The 20252-nt window shown below is 38.1% G+C and overlaps 1 protein-coding gene and 1 long non-coding RNA gene across 2 annotated transcripts in view; both read left to right on the top strand.

Annotated features, from left to right (window-relative positions):
* The window catches only part of LOC125238481 (probable G-protein coupled receptor No18), a 163338-nt gene that overhangs the window by 102431 nt on the left and 40655 nt on the right, over positions 1-20252 (top strand). The gene's annotated exons all lie outside the window — the stretch shown is intronic.
* LOC125238483 lies at positions 1698-4162 on the top strand. The gene is made up of 5 exons (XR_007178451.1): positions 1698-2326; positions 2404-2487; positions 3275-3469; positions 3705-3758; positions 4094-4162. It is a non-coding gene; the product is annotated as an uncharacterized LOC125238483 (long non-coding RNA).

Here is a 20252-nt window from a genome sequence, read left to right on the forward strand (position 1 = left end):
TGTTCCTTGTCCATCATAGGAGGTAGGCAGTTTTTCGGGTCCAGTAATGGACACTCGCAAAATAACGTCATTTCTTTATATCTTTGGAGCAACAAACTAGTATATTTTATACCTTATCTCATGCTTAATGCAGTAAGTAAAACGCATTCAAGATTACACCGTGCGTTATTTTTTTATTATTTTATACATGAACTCATCTCTCTTAGCAACATTAAGTACTAAGAATTCGTCTTGATATTTTTTTCAGTAAACTGGTGAATTTTATCTTGTCTCCAAATCCTTCAGAAATAACCGAATCAATTGAAACTTCAAAATTAAACAGCTCTACCACTCTAGTTTATGGTACATAGCCGTCAGTTTTTAGAAACTTATTTTAGATACTTATTTTTAAGAATTTGTATTTTTTGTCCATAATGGCATCACCGTCCATTATGGGGTATTTTACCTTACTATGGATATGGAGGTAATATGGATTCATATAGTTTTCACCTCAAGGAAAAGTGGTTTTATTGCATTTTTATTGCTTAAAAGCCATCTACATAGAAATATATGATATGAACTAATAACGCCGAACAAAAGTCGATCATAAATGTGTTTTATGGCCCCTGTACACACATGGCCAACGGTTCCACCAGCCCTTTGTGAAACCCCTTGGCCAAGATAAGAGCCGCTGTTTACACATTGGCGAACCAATCACTTGGCATTGGCTCTTCATGAAAGATGGACGTGGAATGGAAAAGTCTAGAAAATTCTAGGTCATAGACGTTGTCAGAAAAAATTGATTAAAAAATAATAACCCCGTAGTAAAATTAAATTATTTGAAATATTAACAATTTTTTGAATATTCTGATAAGAACATTTATCTTTTTTAGGAAATACATTAAACATTTGCAAGGTTATTTTATTTCCTAAAATCTACACTATTATTGGCATAGATAAACTTATTATTTTCGTAAATATTTCACTACTGTCCTCTCTGACGGCTGACGAGCAACTGAATGAAGCGCCAACGTGTAAACGCAGTTGGCCATTGGCGCCAAGATCCTTTGATGTCTGGACAAAAAACCGACACGAATCGGTTGGCCGGCAAGCGCAAGCGCCAACTGCTAACTTACGGCCAAGTAGCCCTCTACACACATGGCCAAGGGGGTTGGTGGAACTGTTGGCCATGTGTGTACAGCGGCCATAATATAATATGTGTTTGTTCTAGTAAAACGTACGTGCCCCTCTTCATATTAGCCCAGCACAGGCCAACATACGGGACGCAGCTATATAACAGAGCGAGATATCAGTATTGCGAACTCCCTCTAACTGCTGCGTCCTCCTCTAAAAAAAGCTGCGTCCCGTTTGTAGGCCCATTTTGCGCGAATATGTAGAGGAGCCTTACCGTTTTTCCGGTTGCCGACAAGGCGCTAATGCCATAAAGATTCGTCTATAAACTAACCTTATCGATAAAGTGGTACCTTTTACTAAAAACAAACACAAATGGCTGTATTACTTTCTTTGCAATCTCTGTATGAAAAGATATTGTTTTTTTTTTATCATGAGTTATGTATTTCTTGGTAGACTATACATTTTGATTTTTGTCATTTTCGTGTACCCAAACTTGAACTGGCGTACTATTTTTAAGAAGTGTGCGTAACGGAACGTCAAACCCATCTGGCAACACTGGACGAAATCAGCCTATAGAAAAGAACGTCTAATGTCATCTCACATCGCTGATCATTGAGCGAGACATGCGCTCCAAGCGGAGAGATTTATAACTGCAATTACAATGCCTCAGCCGGTCATTTTTGCGACTGTTCTACTTCGACAGACTTTCCTCCTTATCTCTACTCTCCCTGGAAGTAACGAAATGTCACTTCAAGTGACACTGTTTTTCCCTCCTTTTTCGTTTGGCGCCTGTTGTGTCGTACGCGTCCTCCGTGATTGTGCTCTATGTGATTAATAATAACACCTATTCGTTTCATGGAAAAGCGAAAACATGTACTCGGTGATAAAATTTACTGAAAAAGACGGCGGAACCGTATCATTAGTGAACAACCAGTGGTTTACGCCAAGGAGATGCGAATATCAAATTCTACGGACATCACTCGGCAGTTCGTGGTCCCGGCCGCCATCATGCTTTGTACTGCTGCTCCAGCTATCCTCCAGTGCAACTTGAAGGCCTAATCCATGCACACATCGGTGTTTTTTTATATCTATGTAATACACTTGTCATTGGCGAAGGTCCACGAGGCTGCCATATTGAATAGAGAGAAATTCTTTAAGGGCCAGTGATCGAGCCATGCTAATTTGAAATCGCGAGTACCTATTTCGTATAATCGTAAGTATTTTCTCCCATCTTCGAATAAAATTTGTTCTAATACGTTCAGTGCTAATTCTTGTGTCCATTATTTTCAGACATTATTTTCATAAAATGACTTGAGGACCCCTTCCATTGACATGAATGCACGGAACTACAAGCCGGCTTCTTTTCTGCGTTGGGTATGTTTCACATTTGTACGCCCATGATTTTAACCCTCGCCAAGGGTTGGTAAAAGCCTCAGGGTCATTGTTTCTTTTAAAACCTATTTCAGGGTTCTTCGATTTGGAGGTTACGTTCAAAGGTAGCGCGGAGCTGATGCTTCCCGAGCCTGAACCGGTGGACAGGAGGCTGTGGCGACTGGGATGGAAGAGCTTCCATTCCTGTAGCTGCAGCTTCCACCTCCCTAAATTCTGTTACATGTCACCAAGGTCAAGGTCTGCCTCGGCCAAGGCGTGCCTCGTTTTAGTATTTTTAAAAGGAGCCCAACATAAATTATCATTTTTTAATTAATAAATTTACCCTTTACCCGGTCTTCTAGTACCAGAATCACTGACTCACCCATATGCTCTAAAGTTAGATATTTGTGTTTGTTTTTAGTAATAGACTGAGCTAGCTATTCTAACGTATAATATTTATTTATTTAAGTTTTATTATTCTACATAAAAGATTTTCCTTTTCGATTATTTGTTTTTTAATCATTATTGATTTTCTTCTGTAGACCCCTTCTGTGTAAAAGCTTCTTCCATAAAAGTTGTAAAAGCTGTTTCCATTTTAAAGAATCCTGCAAAGATTCAAAGTGACCTACTAATTAAATTGGTTGACCGTACAATTTCAGATTATTCCTACTAATGCAAGTCCATCCTATATGTTTACTTAATAACCTTGTTTACTAGGGGATGCATTATTTTGTGTTAATTTATTATTTTTGCATATTGTGTGTATTTTTTTATTTGCATGTACCTAAAGATGACCTAGAGAAAGCAAAAAAAATACTGAAACTGGTTGAGGATACATCAGACTTACAGACTGAAGCCGAAACAGAACCAAGTCTTAAACGTAAAATGCAAAAAAGATATGTTTCTAGCAGCAGTGACGAAGATGAACAGTGAAAAAGAAATAAACAACCACTTCAAGCTGCTGACAATGAAGGAGATTATGGAGGTGGGTTTTATATTCAAAACACCTGCACGGGAAGCATGGTCGCGCGATAGACGATAAAATATCAGGCCGTCCCTATCGCACTTACAAATAGTGTGATAGGGACGGCCTGCTATTTTATCGTCTATCGCGCGACCATGCTTCCCGTGCTGTTATGAATATGTAGTAATTTAGTTGATATTAATGATGTAATTCCGAAGTACCTAATTTAAAAAATTATATGTTATGTTTTGTGCAGATAGTCGTCAAGCTCAGCCAAACATTGCCCAAGAAACCGCTTCAATAGCAGAAAGTAAGTAAATTATAATTAATAAATAATAGATAAACACATATTATACTCTTACCTGGTAAAGTTTAGATTTGGGTAGGGCTTCATAAAAATGCATAACATTTAAAAAGGTAATTGGGCAAGGTAACCTTTGACCTATAATAAAATAGATTCTTCAGGCACGCAAAATACCTGATTAACGGCTTACAAGTGAATAGTCATTTTTGTCAAACCCTGTAATTATACTAATTATAAATTATAATGTATTACATACTAAGGCCAACTTTAGAGTTTAAATAAATTGCTAACCTGGGGGTGTAAATATAATTCATATTAAATTAAATGTTTTTTGCCAACAGGAACCCTCTCATTACTGACTGTAGCAGATGAGCTTCCCATCTTGACAAACAGTGACAACAGACTGCAAGGTAAGATATCCATGTTTATATATTTTAACCCATGCGGCGCTTTAACTTTCATCATCATGTATGTGTGTGTGTGGTGTTCATTACTGTGTTCCCTGCTAGGCTGCTGTAAACAGCAAGGATGACTTTTTGTTGGATTCATCTTTATTTATTAATAGGTAGGTACTAAAAAATTTCCGCTTTTATTTTTATAGTAACAAGCTTTTATATTAGGTCGACCTGTATGTAAATTCCAAGGATCATAGCGTCATAAAATGGTTTTTCTTAGAATTGTCTCGATGAGTATTAGTTGTCTGTCGTAAGAAAAGTGCAGTCATGCAGCGATAAGAGCTTGTACCAAAAATATATTTTTTTGCCAAAAACTTATTATATTTGTATGTTGTCAGATTTGGCAGAAGACGGCGACGGACGGTTAACTCCCTTTGCACGCCAAGTTAGTCCCCGGTGCCGATATGAACAACCGTCGAATATCGGCAGCGACGAGCCAGCAGCAACGCCATCGAGAGTTCAGGGATTAACAGGTAGGTAATATACTATATATGACTATGATACATACATACATACATACATACAATCACGCCTGTATCCCATAAAGGGGTAGGCAGAACACATGAAACTACTAAAGCTGCAGTGCCACTCTTGGCAAATAAGGGGTTGAAAGAAAACGAAACTGTGACATTGCAGTGACAGGATGACTATGATGTAGTACTTTTTAGGGTTCCGTAGTCAACTAGGAACCTTTATAGGTTGACTCGTGTTTTAAAAAACTCGCAAGTTCAATTCTCGAACCACTCGCTTCGCTCGTGGTTCAACTATAGAATCCTTTCACTTGCTCGTTTTCCAATTCCACACTCGGCATTAAAATACAACTTTGCCCCCTTGTATAACAAATAACTACTAATACAGTATGATTATTGTTGTTGTGTCAGTTATTGGAAAAATCTTTTTATGAATTAAAAAATAATGGCGTTAGAGCACTTCTGAGAAATAACCCTATGTGGATTTAAGGCTTTGTCCAATGGTATACTGTATACATAGAAACATCTATTACTCAAGAACAAATATCTGTGATAAACGCACAAATACAACGTGTTTCCGGTATCACTCAAAACCTCAGACACCCCAACAGATTTTTATTTTTTTAAACTCATCTAGAGTATTCATCTTTTAATCTGATGGTTACTTTTTTTTTAATTGAATTTTTAGATTTTTGTTCAGCTCTACTTGACTTTTAGCTCTACACTCAATAAAATAATTGCTAACTATCATCATAAACCTTAAAACTATTTATTTGCGTAAGTTACTGCAACGACATAAGGTTTACCAATAGACAGCTAAGATGTCATTGTAAAACACTTTAAAGCTTTGACACAGTAAACTTCAAATTGGACAGGTAATCGCAGTAAGCAAATTTAAATCCAATATTCAGAATAACAAAGTTGTAATTAGGTACGAGTTGAATTTGTTATGACTTATGATAAACATTAAGATTAAACTGATAAACAACGTCAAACTCGTAGCGGAAAAAATAATCGCCCAAGTAACCAGCCAGTATTAATACTCCTAAATACTGAAAAAGGTAAACAACCTCTAGCAATGCGATATACACAATGTTGTATTACGAATACAATAGAATAGGCACGTAAAAAATAACTAATCATACTAATTTAAATAAAAATATTACCCCCATCAAGATATAGCTCAATCGATTCTACTCTCGATTCTGAACGAACGGTTTTCAGGTTTTTAGTGTTAAGTGAAACACGGTGTATATGCCCTTACCGGGGTTCGACCCCAGAATCTCCTGCTATGTAAGCAGTTGCACTACCAACTAGGCGTAGGCTAGGAGGCCGTCAAATGCCAACAGATAGACTGAGTTCCTTTCGCATTTATAATATTAGAATTGATGACTGAAATGGCGTGCCCATCTCGCGTTGTAGTCCGTTGCTTCTGGAAAGTTATGTATGAAAATGTTGGCATAATTAATGGAAGATTTTTTTTTGATTGGGATATGTACATTACAGGCCGAAGTTATTTTTCATCAACCCTCCCCATCCGCGTCACCCCTCTTCACCCCCTTAAATAGCCGAAAATGCGGTTTTTCACGATTTCTGACAAAACCGTTGTAGATACAGAAAAAGCGTGTAGGAAGAAAGTAATCCTTGATAAATTTACTACAAATCGTTTATTGACACTTTGGTTCTAGCACTTATAGGTTTCGCGTGATCCATCACGAAAGTTGGTCCTTTGCTGCAATTTTCTTCAGTGAATGTTAAGTTTTCTTCCAAATTGCTTACGAAATCTGTTTAATATTACTAAAATATTATAAACTGAAAATGAATTTCAGGGGAAAAATCACTACCATGGGTGGGACTTGAACTCACGGCTACTGGATTGATACTCCAGGGCTCTACCAACAGCTACCAAAAGCTCATCCCCAGTCATAGATATACTATATAGATCAATGGTACTCCTAGCGACTACTACCGTGAAAATATTACGTCTTAAATAGTTACTGGAATTCCAAGAAATATTGGAAATTCCACCCATGGTAGTGATTTTTTCCCCTTAATTTTATTTTAGTCATGAGTTACAATATTTTAGTTATATCAAACAAATTTCGACGATTTCGTATGCATTTTGGGCGAAAACTTAACATTTACTAAAGAAAATTGCAGCAAAGGACCAACTTTCGTGACGGATCACGCGTAAACTATAAATGCTAGAACCAAAGTGTTAATGAATGATTTGTAGTAAATTTATTAAGGATTACTTCGTTCCTACGCGCTTTTTCTGTATCTTCAACAGTTTTGTCAGAAATCGAGAAAAACCGCATTTTCGGCACTTTAAGGAAGGGTAGAGGGGTGACGCAGAGGAGGGAGGAGTGGGGAGGGTTGATGAAAAATAATTTCGGTCTATAACGTACATATTTCAATTAAAAAAAAACCTTCCATTAATTATGCCGTAATTTTAGCTAATTTCCCCTACTATTGTCTCGGCGAGTGTGTACAGTCGGCATAACATGTATCTATATCGCAGCGGCCAATGTACACGCTCTCAAGTCTTGTTCCGATATATTTGACCACTTTGCACTTACACTGTTTTTATTTTATATTTATTTTTTAGGATACCAAACAAAAGTGCTGTAATGTTGACATGTATCAAAACTCAAAATGATCAAATAATAAGTCTGTTAAAACATGCAGGCACATCGAAAGGTAGCCTAAAACCGGAATTCAAATTCCCAATTCAAAATGCCGATGAATTAACTACAACTGAATTATTAATAGAGAAAAAAGAAAATTATGACAATTTGGTAAGTTACAATACCTACAATAACTCTTTATTGAACACCATATAATAAGATTTACAGAAAAAAGATAAATGGAGAATATTTGCACCAATAGGCGGCCTTGTAGCTTCAAAGCTATCTCATTTCAGACAGCTTATTACATTCATAGGAAGAAGGAAGGAACATCTTGAAAAAGAGGGTGCAATTTATTTATTTATTTAGTAGTAATACAACATTTGTAAAGCTGAGTTTAGACCAGCAAGTTATTGCTGCAAGTTTTGAGATGCAACTATAGGTAAGAGTGGGTGGCAAAACTGGCAAATATCTGCATCTCTTATAACTTGCACGTCTAAACTCGGCTAAAAAATGTATTTCACATATTGCTATAATCTTCACTCAATTAGTGGTTTGTCAGGATCGTAGTAAATGGAAATCCGTGATATCTGCCTATCCCTCTGGGAAACAGGCGTGATTATATGTATGTATGTACTAAATTAGTCTGACCAACAATAATTTTTATTTGCTATTTTTCAATTATACATTATTTTGTTTGTTACAGGATTCATACATGAGAACTATTGGAGGCAGGGATATTGCGAGCAGTGTCTCGGCTAATGAAATTTTGTTTCACTGACCAGCTGGCTCAACAGTACAACTTTTATGGAAAGAGATCGAACAAAAAGCCTTTCTGCCAACTGCGCCTGCGAGATTGTATCGTGGGTAAGTTGGCTGTTTCATAACTTGTGGTAAATTTTTTTAGGATTTTGGGGTTGGTCCACGTCCCATAGAAAAAGTTGTTCAATATGACCTACCTAATTACCTCGTACAATATGGTTAGTTGTAAAAAAAGCAATCTGTATGCTGGAGAATCTGGAGATGAAGTAAAAACTTATTAGTTTGCATAAATAGTTATATTTTTTTTTATTGCGAGCCTATAGTGTCCCACTGCTGGGCAAAGGACCCGTCCCACTTTTTCCATTGTTCCCTATCTTGAGCAGTCTCTGGCCGTACTTTTAGAAAGGAGTCAAACTCGCCTCGCCACTGTCGGCGGGGTCTGCCGGATCCTTGATTTGAATTATTAGGTTGCCATTCAGTAGTAATGTTATAACATTAACAAATGTATTATATCTTTATCTTTATAGAAGGAGTTGTCACCACTACATCTGGGTCTACAGCTAAAGACGTAGAAGATTCCATTAAAATTTGGCTAAAACATGCCCCCGAAAGATTGAAGAAGATTAATAAACAACAATAAACATGGCAGAGAAAATAAAATATTCGAGAAAAGCCATAGTTGGCCAACGTCAATTATTGAGAAGAGCCAAAGAAGCACAGTTAAATGTAATTTCAAATTTAAAAAAGAGTACTACAACTGTAAGTGCATCCTCTTCCTTAGTTAATTTGCCATGTACTTCATATAATAATTCTCAATCTGAAATTGTATTCCAAGGTTCTTAGTCCGAGTTCTTAACGGCTAATAAGTATGAGAGTACAGTCCCTGCTGGCAGAAAGCATGAAACTTGGCATGTATATAGCTTATAGGTTTATAAGAAAATATGGAAGTAGAAACACGCCGAGGTGTCAATGTTTCCCCTCTTTCCCCCAACTTTTGTATCCCTGATTTCAGTTTTTTAATATTTCCATGAAAACCGTGAAAGCTATCATCACGATGTCTAGGAGAAGTATATTCTTCATAAAATTCTCCACAATATTGTCTTTGGAAGTATAAAGCTAGAACTTATAATTTTCAAACTATGCTCATTTTCCCCTAACGATATTTCTCTTTGGTGCCCTGAACGATAAGCAAGACTAGCGACTTTGCTCTTTTACCTGTGGCGATGTTGCTTCACAAAATTGTTCCTTGGGTCAAACTGATCCGATTTTGCTCAATAGTCATGAAATCGCACGTCACTACCCCCCACAAAGACAAGGGGAAAGGGCCGTAATCCTCGGTGAAAACTATGCATTACATCTTTTTGCTCTTAGTGACTAGGGCAAATCGTATATCATTTTCGTGTAATATAAGGACGAGTTAATCATTTCTGAAAAAAATCGTTGCACCTTATCATACAAAAATAACGATTTGTCAATGTTCTCAACGTAAATGCATGCTGTTCTTATAGAAACACAAAAATCACTATATCTTATGCCTTTAATATTTGAGGAGTTCCCTCGACCTCTCCACGATTCCATCATCAGAACTGGGTTATTGGCTAATCTGTCCTATGTTTTATTTGTTGATAATTACCGCATTGTAACTGTAAATGCCATAACTTCCATACTTATTGAAATACATCGAAATTCATTATTTTGCTATAAAATCGTTATTTTTGTATGAAAAGGTGCAACGATTTTTTCAGAAATGATTAACTCGTCCCTATATTACACGAAAATGATATACGATTTGCCCTAGTCGCTAAGAGCAAAAAGATGTAATGCATAGTTTTCACCGAGGAAACCGGCCCTTTCCCCTTGTCTTTGTGGGGGGTAGTGACGTGCGATTTCTTAACTATTGAGCAAAACCGGATCAGTTTGACCCAAAGAACAATTTTGTGAAGCAACATCGCCACAGGTAAAAGAGCAAAGTCGCTAGTCTTACTTATCGTTCAGGTCACCAAAGAGAAATATCGTTAGGGGAAAATGAGCATAGTTTGAAAATTATAAGTTCTAGCTTTATACTTCCATAGACAATATTGTAGAGAATTTTATGAAGAATATACTTCTCCTAGACATCGTGATGATAGCTTTCACGGTTTTCATGGAAATATTAAAAAACTGAAATCAGGGATACAAAAGTTGGGGGAAAGAGGGGAAACATTGACACCTCAGCGTGTTTCTACTTCCATATTTTCTTATAAACCTATAAGCTATATACATGCCAAGTTTCATGCTTTCTGCCAGACCGGACTGTACATCTGGTTAAGAACTCGGACTATCTAGAAATAATTCCGGTTTATTGATAGAACATGACATTTCTCACGATAATCATATCATTACTAGTGATAATGAGCATTTACTATCTGATTCAGATTCTGTTAAGTCTATAAAAGAAGATGATTTCAAAACAGAGTTAAAACATTGGGCCACTCAATATCAAATACCACATAATGTACATGATGTGAGTACATGTTTTCGATGAAACGAATAGGTGTTATTATTAATCACATAGAGCACAATCACGGAGGACGCGTACGACACAACAGGCGCCAAACGAAAAAGGAGGGTAAACAGCGTCACTTGAATGACTTGACTTCGTTACTTCAATCAAATCAAACTGACAAAATGCGTTCCGTTCCAATATATTTCCTAAGCTTCTTTTTAAATTAGATGATGTCTATTAATTATATTTGTCCTCTTAGGAGAACATTTAAGTACTTACTCGTAATCATATTTTTATCTTTATTCAGTTTTAACAGACATGTATTAACCTCGAAAGTCCTGTGCTTTTGCAACACCTGTACTGAAGTCATATCTGCCGGTTGTACTATACCAAGTACGAACCACGAATAGTGCATCAGACCGAGACAAATAGATGTCGTTATTACAGATTTTTTTGATGTGAAGTCTTGTTGTCTTTATATTTTTAGGAGACCAGTCAGCGAAAGAAAAGTCTTCTAAAAATCGTGAGCGTTAGGACCCCTGGACCACTACAGATATTTGATGTTTAGTACATACTAAAATTTAGTACCTATTTGATACTATTTGGTACCTTGGACCTATTTGATACTATTTAGACATTCTGACGTCAGGATGTCTGGACCATTTTTGGTTTACATAGTTCTAGACAACACTACTAATTGATATCTTAGTCAATATTTACTACCTATTTGGTACCTGTCAATATATTTTTTTCAAATTTTTTTGGCGTATCAGAAAAAAGTTATGACGGAATTTAAAGTTGTGAGCCCGGCCGTGCCGTTGAAGTATGTAGCGCCAGTCAAAAGAATAGAGGCAAATCCGCCTGCCCTCCTGCGCGTCAACTTAAATAGGAATTTATTTTTAGGCACTCGCACATCATCTCTACTGACTAGTGGCATTAATATAGTCGAACGAAATATAAAAGTAATTAGTGTAATTACACTAGTTTTCAACTTTAAATTCCATCATAACTTTTTTCTGGTACGCCAAAAAAATTTGAAAAAAATATATTGACAGGTACCAAATAGGTAGTAAATATTGACTAAGATATCAATTAGTAGTGTTGTCTAGAACTATGTAAAACCAAAAATGGTCCAGACATCCTGACGTCAGAATGTCTGGCCACTTTATTCGCTCGATTTTTCGATATCACTGGAGGTACCAAATATATGTACTCAGGTACCAAATAGTATCAAATAGGTACTAAATTTTAGTATGTACTAAACATCAAATATCTGTAGTGGTCCAGGGTCCTGACGCTCACTAAAAATTGATTTTCGCTCATGTCGTCTCGGATATGGATGAATATAGTATCGAGGTATTCAGTATAATGCCCTGAACACAAATATATGAGATGACAAGCGCGAAAGTGGTTGGGGTAGTTGCTGTGACTAAAGTCGACAGTACAAACTTTTTTCTTTTAAACATAACATATGGGGCCCCCAATGAAAGGTCTTTGAGTAGATCACAAATATATGACATACTGTAACATTTTCAATACTTGGTCTAACAAATTATTAGAATACGTTTAAAAATTGTACAATCCACAGTTACTGCCGAATTTATGACGTCACAGCAACTACTCCCACCACTTTCGCGCTTGTCATCTTATATATTTGTGTTCAGGGCATTACACTGAATACATCGATATCATATTCACCATATCCGAAACAACATGAGCGAAAATCGATTCTTAGAAGATTTCTTTCGCTGGCCGGTCTACTAAAAATATAAAGGGGTGAATCAACTTTTCTTTGCCAGCAAAATTACGCATACTTCGACTACATGTGGTCAGAAAATTTAATTTGTATTTAGTGTAATTAGTTTATACTGCTATATATTATATAGCAGTGACCCAGTGGACATTGCTGTCCCTCACTTTTGTATGAAAAAAGTGTCTCTTCCACTGAGTCACATATAGATTTAATTGTAAATGTTTTTTTTTTATTATTCCCTTAATGTAAAATAAAAATAAGGATTTTTATTCACGATGGCCAGGTTAAAACTCACAAAAGTAGAGCTAATAATAAGTATGGGCAATTCTTGCAAAAAGCAAGAAAAAGTTGATTCACCCAAAGACAACAAGACTTCACATTCAATAAATCTGTAATAACGACATCTATTTGTCTCGGTCTGATGCACTATTCGTGGTTCGTACTTGGTATAGTACAACCGGTAAATATGACTACAGTACAGGTGTTACAAAAGCGCAGGACTTTCGAGGTTAATACATGTCTGTTAACACTGAATAAAAGTTAAAAATATGATTACGAGTAAGTACTTAAATGTTCTCTTAAGAGGACAAATATAATTAATAGACATCCTACAGACATCCAGGCCCAATGTACTTTTAAAAGCTACCGACAAGAGCTAGGTTCTTAATACACACAAAAGTCAGTAATTTAGGCAGATTTTTTCGTAGTTAGTAATTAGTTTATGTTTAAACATATGTTGTGTACTTTGTATGAGTAAATTCGGTTTTTACAGTGTAATAAAAACAAATTTAAAAAGTCATTGGTTTTATTTAGTATCCAAAACAAATCACATTTTTGCTCTTAACATAACTTACTTAACCTTTTGACCGCCAAAGACGGTTATGACTTACGTCGGAAAATCGTGCTGTGGACGCCAACGACGGCTAAGGACGTCAGCTTTGTTAATGTAATAGACACCTACGGGGATTCCGCAAAGTTCAATTGCGCTCAACAAAAAATGCGATAGCGTGACATCAGGGCAACGGCATATTTCTTCGTCGTCTGGTGTTCAAAAGGTTAAAAAGCGGCCGCCCTAATATTTTCGGCCCAGTAACGTCCCTATGAATTCAGTATATGACGTCACTCCGACGTCAGTGGCTGCCCTAATATGTACGTCCGTGTAACGTCCTCATGAACTTAGTATATGACGTCTCTCCAACGTCAGTGGCTGCCCTAATATGTACGGCCTAGTAACGTCCCTATGAAGTCAGTATATGACGTCACTCCAACGTCTTGGCTGCCTTAATATGTACGTCCGTGTAACGTCCTCATGAACTTAGTATATGACGTCTCTCCAACGTCAGTGGCTGCCCTAATATGTACGGCCTAGTAACGTCCCTATGAAGTCAGTATATGACGTCACTCCAACGTCTTGGCTGCCTTAATATGTACGTCCGTGTAACGTCCTCATGAACTTAGTATATGACGTCTCTCCAACGTCAGTGGCTGCCCTAATATGTACGGCCTAGTAACGTCCCTAATGTTTCTTGTTTGTTCTACATCCGATAGATGGAATTATCAACCCTATTTATAAACTTTCACATCACCATTTCGGAAAGGGGCTTTTTCAATCCTGAAGAGAGGGAGCAAAGTTCTTTTTTTCTGTGACCTTTTCTGTTCGGGATTATTCGGATGTCCTCCCCGCCTCTTAGAGGACAACGGCCATTGCTGCATCTCCAGAATGCATACGACACTGACGCGCTCGCACGTACTTGCGTCCTTCTTAATTTTAACCAAAATCATGTAATTTAATTACTTACTACGATTAAACGCATGTCAAGAATGCAATTTTTTATTGAAGAAAGTATCAACCATAATTTCTGATCCTGTCGACCCGGACGTCATGCCTTAAGATTTGGAGCCACCAGGGTCTTCTGCCACATCATTAAGCATTAAGAAGAAGATCTCTTTATGGATTGCCCCAGAATCGGTGACGTGACGGTGTAAAGTGAGCCAGTGATTACAAGGAAAATCCACTTAGCAACAAGCGAGCGGTCAGAGTGAGTCCGATCCATTTTGTTTGCCCCTTTAGGTATTTTAACTTTGTGCCCAAATTGCTGCCTTTTTATAGTTATTTTGTTATTAAACGTGTAGATTAAAGTCCCCTTAATCGAATTCAAGAATAAACCGCATTAAGGATCAAACAGTTTTCGTAATATTTCAAGTTTAAAACTTAAAAAATATAACTACTTAATTACTCATCTTTAACCGAGCGGCCGCCGGGCGCTCAGCGATAAGGAATTCGTACAAAAGGCAGTGAATACCTACTTGCATTCTTGTTAGCTGATATATTTATACCCGTTTTTTTTTCAATTTATTTATTTAATTTCATATGCTCGGAAATTTCCTACTTTAATTATTGTTTTCGTATCAATTAATTAACATATTCAATTAATTATATTTGCCTTTTCTTTCAATATTGTACATATTGAAATGCAAATGGGTTTATTTCATATTTAATTATTATTTCGTATAAATTTATTGGTTTGATTAGTTCGACTAGTGCGAATTAAATCAAATATATTGAATTATCTTATACTTAAACACACATTTGTTTATGTTGGCATAAACATCTAAACTTATTATTGCAAATTAGGTATTTCATTAATTTTGAAGCAAATTTACGTACTATTGGACAATAGTGTCAGTAAATATTAATAATTGTAATAACTTGTAACTTTATAAATACAAATTTGAATTAATTAATAGTAATTATTTCTTATAAAGACAATGGCACGATTAGCCGAGCTGGTAAAAAAACGGGGAGTTTATAAAGGTCGTTTAACGAAATTTGTAACGTATGTAGACGCTTTTAAGGATGTTTTGCTTTGCAGTGAAGTTGAGGTTTTGGAATTAAAACTACGTATGTCTAACATTGAATCGATGTTTGCGGAGTTCGAGGAGGTTCAGACCGGCATCGAGTGCCTGTCTCTCACAGAGGGGGAAGTTCAGACGCAAACAGCACAAAGGTCAGATTTTGAATCTCAATATTTTGCTGTGCTGGCCAGGGCCCAAGAGATTTGTAACGCATTTAAAGGTAATAAAAGGTCCGGCAGACGTGCAAATAATGCTTCTGAAACTTTCTACTCTTCGGCTGGCGAGAGTGATGATGACGTGGCGTCGGTGAAACATGTACATAAAGGCGTTGCTGGGGTTAAGTTACCCACCATTCAAATACCTAAATACAGCGGTGATTACGAAAGTTGGCTTGAATTCCGCGACGTTTTTACCTCTCTTATACATTCGAATAAAAACATTAGCGACATTCAAAAATTCCATTATTTACGGGCTTCCTTGGAGGGAGGCGCTGCTCGAATCATACATGCGTTAGAGTTTTCTGCTTCTAATTATACTCTGGCGTGGAAATCTTTGTGCGAACGCTTTGACAATACTAGGCTATTAGTGCAGAACCACGTAAAGGCAATTTTTGATGAAGAGGTCATAAAAAAGGAGTCTGCGTCATCAATACGTAGGGTTGTCGATTCATGCAATAAAAACTTACGCGCGTTACAGATTTTAGGCGAACCAGTAGCAAATTGGGACACACTTATTGTGTACATTATATGCACAAAATTAGATTCTCTCACACTTCGCGAATGGGAGGAGCACAAGGTTACACACGAAAAAATTACATTAGAAATATTTACAAAATTTCTTAAAAATAGGGCAGACATATTAGAGACTATTGAATTAAGTAAAAATGCAAGTCACTATAGACAAGACTCGTCATCGAAGGCTACAAATAGACATGTTCGTGGCTTAGCTGCAGTTGTGAAGCCTGCCTTTAAAAAATATAATTGTCCACAGTGTAGAGGTGATCATCCCTTATATTTATGCAACCAATTTGCTCAATTAGACATTAATGCAAGGGAACAGTTTGTAGGACGGATGAAATTGTGCAGCAACTGTTTAAGGGCAGGTCATAATGTACGCGCATGTAGACTCGGTCCGTGCCGACGGTGCGGCAGCAAACACAATTCTTTATTGCATAGGGAGTCGAGCGCCACCTCCGGTGCGGCGCCGATCACGGCAGCTTCGAGCACCCCGGCACCGCGCGCTGAGCCTGCTGCAGTTCAGGCAGAGTCAAGTGCGGCTAATGACGTTATCACGACCATGTCAACAATTAACAAACAATCTTCGAGCTCGAATCGTCGAGCTCTCCTTGCCACAGCGTTAATTCAGGTTGTAGATGTTCATGGTAGACCTCATGAAGTTAAGGCCATGTTAGATTCAGGCAGTGAATCTTGCTTCATGACAGAGTCACTTTACCAGTCATTAGGTCTGCAATCTGAGCATATCGAATCGACAATAACTGGCTTTCATGACCAGGTTTCTGTGGTAAAAAGGGAATGCGAAGCTATAATACAGTCCAGAATCAATTCATTCAAAGCAAGCATTAAATTCTTAGTGTCGCCAGTCATATCTTCATCTCATGATGAAGTCTTTAATGTGAGCACACTAAATATCCCTTCGGGAATTACATTAGCAGACCCAGAATTTTTTAATCTGTCAAGTTACGACATTTTACTGGCGTGGATATATTTTGGGATCTGATAGGTAGAGATAAAATCAAGTTAGGCAAAGGTTGCCCACTTCTTATAGAAACGGTGTTCGGTTATATCGTTTCTGGGCCTACAGGACGCCGAACGTCCGCCAAAATTTTGTGCAATTTCACGAAATTCGATGAAATTCAAGATCAGCTTTCTAAGTTCTGGCAAATTGAGGAAGTTCCAGCCGTTAAGGAACAAACATATTCTACTGAGGAAGAGTTGTGTGAACAACACTTTAAAGAAAACATGTCACGCCAAGAAGACGGTAGATTCTCAGTAGGGATTCCTCTGAAAGCCAATGAATCCGAACTTGGCAATTCGTTCGAACGAGCCAAGTCGTGTTTTTTAGCGCTAGAACGCCGGCTGATGAACCAGCCTACATTAAGGCACATGTATGTTGATTTCATGAGGGAATATTTATCATTAGGTCACATGACGTTAAGTGACATAAATAATCCTCATGACAATTCGTATTTCACGCCACATCATGGCGTGTTGCGTGAGCAGAGCACCACGACGAAGCTTAGGGTCGTTTTTAATGCAAGTGCGCCGACCAGCTCCGGCTTGTCCTTTAACGACATCCAGATGGTCGGGCCCACAATACAAAGTGACTTGCTTTCTATACTTTTACGATTTCGGCAACACCGCTATGTCATGGCAGGTGACATTGAAAAAATGTACAGACAGGTGCTCGTCAATGAAAATCAACGTCACCTGCAGCAAATAATTTGGCGTGACGATCCTTCTAAGCCCCTCCAGACGTATGCTTTAAACACAGTCACATATGGCACAGCCTCAGCCCCGTTCTTGTCTGTTCGTTGCCTTAAGCAAATTGCGGACGAATGTGATAATGAACTGGTGCGAAAGGTCATTAGTGAAGACTGCTATGTCGACGATCTGTTGACGGGGCAAGAGACTGCCGAGAGTCTCTTAGAACTTCGTGCTCAGATTTCAAGGGAACTGGCGTCGGGTTGTTTTAATCTAAGAAAATTCCGATCGAACCTTCCAACATGTAGCGATGCTACTGACAGTAGTAGCGTTGATTTGAGCGAGCACGAACAATCAAAAACTTTGGGCCTAAGTTGGTCTCCATCAGACGATGTTCTACAATTCGACATTAAGACTGATCCCACTCCAGATGTCACCAAGAGAGTGATCCTATCCACAATATCTCAAGTTTTTGACCCTCTTGGGCTATTAAGTATTTTCATTATTGTCGGTAAAGTCATTCTCCAGAAACTCTGGTTACTCAAAGTGAGTTGGGATAGCCCGTTACCTTCAGACATCGTCAAGTCCTGGCTTAAGTTTGTACTCGACTTAAGCCACCTGCAGAAACTCAAGATACCACGGTACGTGGTGTGCGAAAACGCAAACAACATACAACTACACGTTTTTTGCGATGCATCGAAAGATGCCTATGGCGCTTGCGTTTACGTTAGGTCTGTAGATTCGTTTGGTAACGTAAGGGTTCGTCTTCTGTGTTCCAAAACGCGCGTTGCGCCAATAAAGGCAGTAACGATCCCGCGTCTTGAACTTTGCGGCTCTTTGGTGGCTGCTAAGCTCTTGGAAAAGGTTCTGCGAACCACGCGGCTACACGTAGACAGTTGTTTTCTGTGGACAGACTCAGCTGTGGTCTTAGGCTGGCTCAAAACGCCGCCTAACAGACTAAAGCCATTTGTTAAAAATCGCGTAGCCGACATACAAGAGATGACCAAATCACATTTCTGGCGTCATGTGCCCACTGCATGCAACCCTGCGGATTTATTGAGTAGAGGTGTCAGTGCTGCACAAAGTGACAAGTTAGACTTTTGGTTCAGTGGACCCAAATTCTTGCTAGAATCTGAAGATTCGTGGCCTAATAAATCTTTTGATCAGGGCCAATCGGAATTGCCAGAAGTGCGATCAAATGTGACGTCAGTATTAAAATTCGTAGTAAAAATAAGTAGTAAAATTCGTTTTGTTTGACAGTTACTGACGTCACATTTGATCGCACTTCTGGCAATTCCGATTGGCCCTGATCAAAAGATTTATTAGGCCACGAATCTTCAGATTCTAGCAAGACGAATTGTTTCCGTTTGCACGTTTCTCGAGCCTGCGTAAACTTAAAAATATCATGGCATATGTACAACGTTTCATTGCCAACTGCAAAAATAAAGTTAAAGTAAAAGGCACTTTGTCCTTGTCTGAAAAACAATGTGCACTCGATTCATTGATAAAATTGTCCCAAATGGAATCATTTGATGAGTATGATATTTTAGTAAAGGGTAAAGCATTACCTCCAAAAAATAAACTATTATCTTTGAGCCCATTTATTGACGAAAAGGGTCTACTTAGAGTAGGTGGTAGACTTAAAAACAGTAATTTCACATTCGAAAGGAAACATCCTATCTTACTCGTAGCTAAACATATTCTAACTAAGCTAATATTTCGGTTCGAACATATACGTTTAATTTAATTGAATTCAGCAAATTTTGAGCTCCTGTGTGCACACAGGAGCTCAAAATTTGCTGAATTCAATTCATGAAGAATTTTGGCCTATCGGGGGCCGTAATTTGGCTCGATCAATTGTCCACAATTGCCAGCGTTACTTTCGTCTTAACGCACAAGCAGCCCGTCCGATGATGGGCAATTTACCTGAGCAGCGCCTTCAGCCTGGCTATCCATTCCAGACTACAGGAATGGATTACGCTGGTCCTGTATTAGCTCTTAATAAGAGAGGTCGTGGAAGCAGGTTAGAAAAGGTGTATATCGTCATATTTATCTGTTTCACCACCAAATGCGTTCATCTTGAACTCGTCAGTTCTTTATGCAAAGACTCCTTTCTAGCTACGCTGCGTCGATTCATTGCTAGACGATCTAAACCTGCTACCTTATACTCCGACAACGGAACTCAGTTCGTGGGAGCACGAAATGAGCTTTATAAGTTCCTCAATGATAATGCTAGTTCCACAACCTGATGAAATGTCTAATGAGCGTATAGATTTCAAATTCATACCTGCTTACGCTGCTCATATGGCCGGTTTATGGGAAGCCAATATAAAATGTATAAAAGCCCATTTGCATCGGGTGTTAGGGAACGCACATTTAGTTTTTGAAGACCTTTATACCGTTTTAGTCCAAATTGAGGCCATTCTTAATTCGCGTCCCTTATCCCCACTATCAACTGACCCACATGACATGAGACCTTTAACTCCGGGGCACTTTTTGGTAGGACGACCGATGACTGCTTTGCCTTCACCTATGCTTGTGGACATGAACCAAAACCGTCTCACTCGTTTTGAACGGCATGAGCAGTTACGCCAACACTTTTGGGCCAGGTGGCACAAAGAGTACATTAACGAACTTCAACAACGCACCAA

This window comes from Leguminivora glycinivorella, chromosome 23 (assembly GCF_023078275.1).
Source record: "Leguminivora glycinivorella isolate SPB_JAAS2020 chromosome 23, LegGlyc_1.1, whole genome shotgun sequence".
Taxonomy (NCBI): domain Eukaryota; kingdom Metazoa; phylum Arthropoda; class Insecta; order Lepidoptera; family Tortricidae; genus Leguminivora; species Leguminivora glycinivorella.